Raw genomic sequence first — 6,881 nt, 5'->3', positions numbered from 1 at the left:
AGTCAGCAGAGTCAGACGCAGCTGGCATCGCGCAATTTGGTTTTGTTAAATTGTTCATGACGGCAGTGGGCCGGCCGTCCATTATTGTTGGATGAATGTTACCTTCATTCATCTCCAGTAAGTAATAAATCTAATAATCTTGATAGATTAGTGATAATTCAATTATATTTTTTTAATAATGATAAATTCAACATGCTCGGTTGATAAGAAAAGAGAGAGCGAAGTAGGACGGATGCACGATTGTCTACATTGCATGTATTTACGGCCGTTTGTGAACGGTTGATAACAAGTTTTGACTGCTAATTAAGAAATTTTGGATTCGAGTTTTATATATGTGATATGTATGAGTTTGTCTTAATTGACCTAAATATTTTAAAAAAATTATTATGTGCGGAGTCAGGACGTTGAGCTATGTTGCGACTCCAATCAAATGACAGCGTGTGGCTAATACATACTGTGTATTAGTTATGTATTAGCTGGTATACACTGCATATTATAATACACATTATTGACACCGTCCAGGTAGGGGTCTCGACGAATCCACGTCGAGGATTCGGTGACGGGACCCAGAACTCCTTGGGGGAGGGATCACCACCTGAAATCCTTCAAGATACATAAACCCAAAAACAGAGTAAAAACTACTCAAATATTATTCATCTCAAATCTATCTCCATTACATGACATTGGCTACCTATTTATAGCCCAAAAGAAGAACATACTAGGCTACACAAAACAAATGAAAGCACTAAATCTATGTAGCCAGATAAGCTACCAAATGGATTGAATTATCCTGAAGTTAACACAACTAATGGCTCAGCTCCGGCGTCATACTACCGTAGTAGGAGGAACTTCGGGATCATAGAAAGATGTCTGTTGTCCACAAGAAGGAGGCGGGTGTGGTTGGCTAAACTAGCCTGGATACTTCCACTCAGTGTCATTCACCCCGTCTAAAAGAAACTTCAACATAAGCTGGAGTTGATGAAAGTTTTTGATGAACTTAAGGGTTTTGTTCTTTTTCCTTTCTTTCTCATCCTTATCATTAGAATTCTCCTTCTTAGTTAGCTCATTCAGTTGGTAATTTTCAAGGTTTGAATCAAACCCGACACCAAACTGATCAACCATGCCAATATCAGTATCCAAAGCGAGCGCCTCCATGCACTTTGTATTAGAATGTACAAAGGTATCAAGGTGTTTCCCATGATCTGCTTGAATCATACCGAGTCTAATATCAATGATGGAAAGCATGCTCATTGTCCTATCAGGAATGCTAGGCACGACTAGCTTCGGCTGGGAATCCATCTTGCTCTCATCATCATCATCATCATATGTGGGTTGCTCTAGATCAAGAATTTCATTGAACATGTCGTCATCGTACACGTCGTACACCGGCTCATCGTAGAGAGGCAAGAACGACGAATTCGGCAATGGATCTTCAAATTCTTCAAAGCCGAACTCAACTGAGGGTGAAGTGGAAGATATCTGATCATCTGAAATGTCCTCGTCGTCGTCGTCGGTTCGTAAAGATCTTCGTTCAATCTTTGACAATCTTAATTTAAGTCGGGCAATTTCTTGTAGAAGATCTTCGATTTCTTCTTCTTGACATGATGGCTGTCGAGTCCGACGAGGCCACATCTTGCTCTGTAGTGCAAATCCACAAGGTTCTGGGAAAAGTGAACACGCAAAAACAAATCCTAATTTTCAAAAATGATGCTGCCAGTCACTGTTTAATAGGCTGAAAAGCTTTTGTCTCTGGCGGTCCCGTTCGGATCCCAGACGCACTCCACCAAGAACTACTGCTCACAGACGATCCTCTCTAAGCAACTGGAAATCCACCGGTCACTTCAAGAAATAATTATTGAAGTATGCCTTGGAGAAGATTGGCTATCACTGGGATCTATTGGCAGTCATAAATCTAAGATCGAAGGCAACAATTCTTGCAGACACAGCGGATTCAGTTTATGGAAGAAGAAGGACAACAGCTTTTCTTATGGGAGATATCAAGAAATACTCAGACATAAAGGGGGTGGAGGAGAAACGAGTGGTTGAAGACTTTTAGTAGTTGCGGAGAAAGATCTGGAGGAGGAGGGCTTATGCTAACATGGGGAAAGTTCGGCTGAAGGTTGTGAAATCTATGGTTGCTACTTAAGGTAAGAAGCTGAAGGTAGCTGTAAAGGGAATCAAGCCCAAGTCTGCAACTCTCTGCTTTAGTTAAAAGAATGAATATAAAGAAGCCCCTTGCAACAACAAGATCTGTGAAGAAAGGTTCCCAAAAGCGAAGTCGGTGAAGAAGACAACACCCTTCTTGGCTACCGGACCACGCTTCTTGACTACTGTTCAGCCTTATGGGGTGACGATCCGCTCGGAACAAACTACACAGATGTGTTCTTCAAGGAGGAGGAGCAACTCTGACTGCTGACTGTTTGAATGTAAGTGGAGATCGTTGTTTGGGGCGGGAGGGGGATGGGATGCGAGCAAATGACGTAACGACGGACAAGAATGCCAGCAACTTGCCGGCTCTGATACCAAATGACACCGGCCAGGTAGGGGTCTCGACGAATCCACGTCGAGGATCCGGTGACGGGACCAAGAACTCCTTCTTGGGGGAGGGATCACCACCTGAAATCCTTCAGGATACAGAAACCCAAAAACAGAGTAAAAACTACTCAAATATTATTCATCTCAAATCTATCTCCATTACATGACATTGGCTACCTATTTATAGCCCAAAAGAAGGAACATACTAGGCTACACAAAACAAATGAAAGCACTAAATCTATGTAGCAAGATAAGCTACCAAATGGATTGAATTATCCTGAAGTTAACACAACTAATGGCTCATCTCCGGCGTCAATTATGTACTAGCTATATATTAGTTGTGTATTGGCATGTACTAGTTATGTGTTGATGTATATTAATTATGTATTGATGTGTACTCAATATGTATTATATTACACAATATATGCTAACAAATACAAAGCTAATACACATCAATACATAACTAATACGCATTGTCATTTGATTCGAGTTCAGATGTAGCTCTACGTTTGGATTCTGCATGTAATAATTTCTCGTAGTCATGCCCAACATGAAAAGGAATCCGTACGGAACATATATAAATTTAATATTTTATTATTAAAAAAAAGCAATTGATGATGGATATCAAACCCCATAGTGTCAGATTTAGATTTTGTTTGGGATAAATTTTTTACTATTTTCTAAAGTAATTTTTTAATGCACTTTTTTTTACTAGAAAATTGCTTTAAAAATTAGTAAGAAAATAATGACAAACAAAGCTTTAATGACCACAATTCAGCTGAACATAATCTGAATTTAACTGAGCCAATGAATGTAAAACTCCTCTCTTCAGCCCGTGAACCTCAGCTCGAACCTACCTCAATCATCATGACAATCTTGCACTGACGCCTCATTCTCTCGCTATTTAACAGAAATCTATGCTAGGACATAAAATTTCTCATTCGCTTTTCCTTATCACAATTGCCAAATCCTCATCTTCTTCACCCACATTGACAAAATATAAATTGAAAATCTTCCCCTACTTGTTTTTTTTTTTCTTCTCTCGAGCTGCAAAGAACTTAGATTGAGTCCTCGCCTTCCCCTTTTCATGCTCGACTCAAAGTTGACAACAGAGTTGCCAAAGTCTCTCCCTCATCGCCTTCTCCACTTTTGTGAGTACGAGGAGTTAAACTTATAAAACTTTTATGTACATGTAATATGTATGTACATAGGTACACATAAGGGTATGTGTAATCACAACACCCTCATGGGCCCCGGTGAACATGTTGTAGGAACACACGTGACGTTTAGAGATGCTGCGCGGGTCAGTAAATTTGAATCTGATCCTCCTAAACTGGTAAATAAGAGTCGACAATGTTCAACAAATAATTATAAAATGCCCCCAAACAGCTGCATGGGCCCGACAAACATGTTATTAGTATACACGTGACATTTAGGGATGCTGCGTGGGTCAATAAATGAACATAGTTCGAACCCGATCTTTCTATATGGATAAATAGGAGTCGACAATGCTCGAATTATCAAACAGTATACACGCACAGGCTTTTGGTAGAGCTTTACATGTAGATAATTAAACTATGCTAATTTCTAATTAGGTTTCACTTATTTTAATTTTTACTGATTTTTAATGTTTTTATTTATGTATTGACAATCGATTGGAAGTTGGAAGTTGGCGAACCCTTGTTTCTTCTTCCCCATTGATAGAATATAAACAAAAAATCTTCCTCTATATTTTCTTCTCCCAAGCTGCAAAGCCCTTTCATGAGTCCTCACCATCTCCTCCCTCTTTCAACTGGGCAGTAAACAAGTTCCTTCTCTTCTCCTTTTTTTCATGCTCAACTCAAAGTTGACGACAAATGCTTCTACGAGTTTTCATTCTTTTTTTTCATTCCTTTCATCAAAGCCCCCAATAGTGTAATGCCTAAACCTAAAAGAGAAATTTTAAACTAATTTATTAAAATACATGTAAATTCCCAAGTAATTATTTATTTCATCATAACCAGCTAATTATTCAATAATATAAACGGTAACTCACAGCGTGCACTAAGAGATTTCTGCCAAAATAATTAAATCTCAATAGTTTAGATTACAATGATTGCAACAAAAGTTCAAATACATCTTAACTACAAAAAAAATTATAATTTTCTTTCAAGACGAAACTCGATCTACTTAATAAAACTGAAATGTTATAAACAATGGAATAAGTATAAAACTCAGTAAGTCAATCATATCTTTCTCCAAAATTGAATTCAATTCATAATAAAAAATACAGTTTAAAATAAAATCTTAAATACTATTTAACTTGCAATTTTACACATGCTCATTCATATATGAGAGAGAAATACAAAAATGCATGTGTATTAATGCCCCTTATAACTCTCATATTTCACCTCCCACCTGTTCAAGACAGATGCGGAGTAGAGCCAAAATAGAGATATAATACAAAACCAATTCAAAGCCAAAACAGTATAATTCAATTAATATAGAAGTCTTTCCATCATGAGCTTAAGCAGAGAATCTCATAATATATTTCCTTTCAAATTAGAGCTCCAGAAGGGGACGAAAGGCATGATAATGCGAATTTAGCATATAACTAAAAGCTCAAAATAACTAGAAACTAAATGCCAACTTTTATTAAAAATCCCCACATTTCAGTTGCAGGTGTTCAGAATTTTACCAAATTTACGAACATTGTGTAAAATGCTAAATTAATGTACTTTATCACTCAAATGCCCATATTTTCCTTCTCCCTCTCACAGTAGCTGTTGTATCTCTCCTATCCTTCCTCTTCGATTCTTTTTCTTACAACAGCCATGAGAGAAAGTTATTGGCTTTTTCGCAGTGCCGAAAACCTCCTCCCTCTCCCTCCTCCCAAAACTCTAGCCATTAATTAGTTTGCTCCAAGGCAAAAGCGATAAGCCATCTTTCCATCTTTCCATGCATCTTTCCATCTTTCTCCCTCACCATTATCTTCATAAGCCACTTAGAATCTTAGTTTAATTTATTATATGTTTATGTTTTCATGTACCTATATATGCTGGTATCCACGCATGTAAAAAAAAAAAAAAATCTATGCATGCCTTTGTACACTTATAATAAGTTGTAATATTAGATTAATATCGAGAATTCTTGCAACGTTTTTTATATTCTTCATTCGTCATATTATTATGACCACCAATGTTAACTAGGTTACGCAAAATTCAATAATCAATAGTTTTTATATCATTTCACGTGTCATTATTGATATGTCATCACAAAATTAGCTTGATCGGGCACGAATCTCGAGGCAAAAGCTAGTTGAAAACTTCAAAAATTAATTTCGGGAGCATATGAACTCCGATTTCAGCGAGCTTACAGTCAAACTGAGCGTCTCGGAAATACGAACCCAACGACACCAAGATCAACCCAATCCGAGCCCAAATGAGTCTGAATCAAGGGTTCAAAGCGCTGTTGGAAGATTCAAACCGCAATTTGAGTAACCAAACGGTCTCCGATTTTGACGAGCTTATACTCGAATCGAACGGCTCGACGAGACGAATCCAACGAGCCCAAGATCATTAGGATTTACTCTAATATTCAATTATTTAATAAATATTAAATATTTGTTCTCCTTTTACTGACTTTTGCAAAGCGTAGAAAAAAAGACAGTTAAAATGCAAAAAATTCAGACTATCTCTCCGTCTGATATCCGTAAAGAATAATTAGTTCATATATTTTTGAGATGCACAGCATTTGGATCTAAAAATTGATATAATAAATCATAAAATTTATATTTCAAATCTAAAACTTTGTAGATAAAATCTTTTGATCCACAAATTGACGCGTTTCACATTATTAAATTTTTAGCTGTCGCCTTCACAGTTGAAATAAAAAAATTCACATGCCCTAAAAAGCTAAAACATAGGGGACCGGCACGAAACATGGAAAAATGATATTTTCTTAGCCTGAGCATTAAAGTTGAAATTGATTGGGCCCTCATTATTAAAACAATGATAGAGATTATGCTTATCCTAATGTAGGTATCATCTATGGTCAATTTTAGCTAAGCATGCTCCCACATTCTGAGGTGAGTAGTTATAACTTATAAGTGTTCTTTTTTTTTTTTCTTTTCAATCCAAAATTTCTTAATTAATTCATGAAGTTTATTTTGATCTCTTTATGAGAAATTTTAACTATCAACCAATATATATTTATTTTAAGCTTCGTTTGGGACGACCGTTTTACTTTTTTTTTAAAGTAGATTTTTAGTATAATTTTTTTGGAACGAGGTATCCACCCACTGTCAATCCTGAAAGAGCTTGACGGTGTGACTAATTCTCAGGTGACCTAAAAGAGACATATACTTC

The sequence above is a fragment of the Dendrobium catenatum genome, unplaced genomic scaffold (assembly GCF_001605985.2).
Source record: "Dendrobium catenatum unplaced genomic scaffold, ASM160598v2 fragScaff_scaffold_1263, whole genome shotgun sequence".
Lineage (NCBI taxonomy): Eukaryota > Viridiplantae > Streptophyta > Magnoliopsida > Asparagales > Orchidaceae > Dendrobium > Dendrobium catenatum.
The sequence above is the reverse complement of the archived record's forward strand: the minus strand, read 5'-3'. Positions refer to the sequence as shown.